The sequence below is a fragment of the Myotis daubentonii genome, chromosome 9 (assembly GCF_963259705.1).
Source record: "Myotis daubentonii chromosome 9, mMyoDau2.1, whole genome shotgun sequence".
NCBI classification, from domain to species: Eukaryota; Metazoa; Chordata; class Mammalia; order Chiroptera; family Vespertilionidae; genus Myotis; species Myotis daubentonii.
The window spans coordinates 62,654,964-62,656,218 of record NC_081848.1 but is presented as its reverse complement, the minus strand read 5'-3'; positions in this window follow the sequence as shown (position 1 = coordinate 62,656,218).

The following is a 1,255-nucleotide window of genomic DNA, read 5'->3' as shown; positions in this document are numbered from 1 at the left end:
TACTTATCAGTATGCCACAACTTTTTATTTTTGTTTTAATTTCACCTATAATATGCCAGGCACCGTGGCAAGAAACTTAAATGACATATTCTGGTTGATTTTAACTTAAAGACGATGGAAACAAATGCAAGCATGTAAGTTATAACACTACTTGGCAAATGTTAAAGCAGATGAACAAGCAAAGTGTCAGGAGACAGTTGAGATGGGATACTTGAGGTAGTCTAGATATAGTATGGTATCATGGGTTTATTAGCCACATACTCAAGGCTATCAATTCACATCTGTGTGGTTGTCAATCTCCTCATTTGTAAAGTGGAGATCTTATATCAGGAAAATTACAGAATTGAGGTTTCAGGGTCTGTTATGAAGTCCCTTTCTTCCCAGAGATCACAAATCTCTGATAACAGAGAGGAATTTCAAACAGCTTTTATCCTTAGTGTTTTATTCAAGATCATCTGAGTCTGTAGTTTCTGACCTTACGATCAAGTGCAAATTCTCTACCAGGGTTTAACAGCTCTCTACTGGCGTCTTCAGTGTATCTCTCGTGCCTTATTATTCAGTACCTTCCCCAAATGAAGAAGGAGGCAAAAGCACTCTCATCAAATAAGAACATATGCAAATAAAGTCTCAGAGACATGAAAAAATCATGATCTATTAGGAATATTTGGAAGTTGAAGGTATCTAGGCAAGATGGGAGCCATGTGAAGAACAGCAGGAGATGGCCCCAAAAAAGTGAGATTAAATGCCAAGATAAAGAAGAAGACCATGGTATAGGCAACAGAAAACTAAAGGAGGAATTCAATTCCTCAGTTTTCGTTTGTTTGGGACAGAAGCAAGAACTCATGAGATTTTTTTTTTTTTGGAGGATCACTCTGATGGTGATGAAGACGGTGGACGGGAAGGGTTAATAGGTCAAGGCCAAGAGATCAGATAGTCAACTATGGAAGAATTTCTGGGAAAGCATGACAAAAGCCTGATAAAAGTCTAAATTAAATTAATCTCCTAAACACAGGGTCAAATAATAAAGTGTTTTGGCAATTATGTGCAACCACCATATTAATTTTATAATCTGCCACAAGAACATGTCTTAGAATACAGGACTGGGAGGGACCAGAGAATATGATGCCTCTACTTTCCCATTGGCATGTTTTGGGTTTATTGTTGACTGCCTCAATTCACTGTCCACATTTCCAAAGATGATACATAATCAGATTAAATCTGTTTTTAAGAACCCTTGTAACTATTACATTAACTT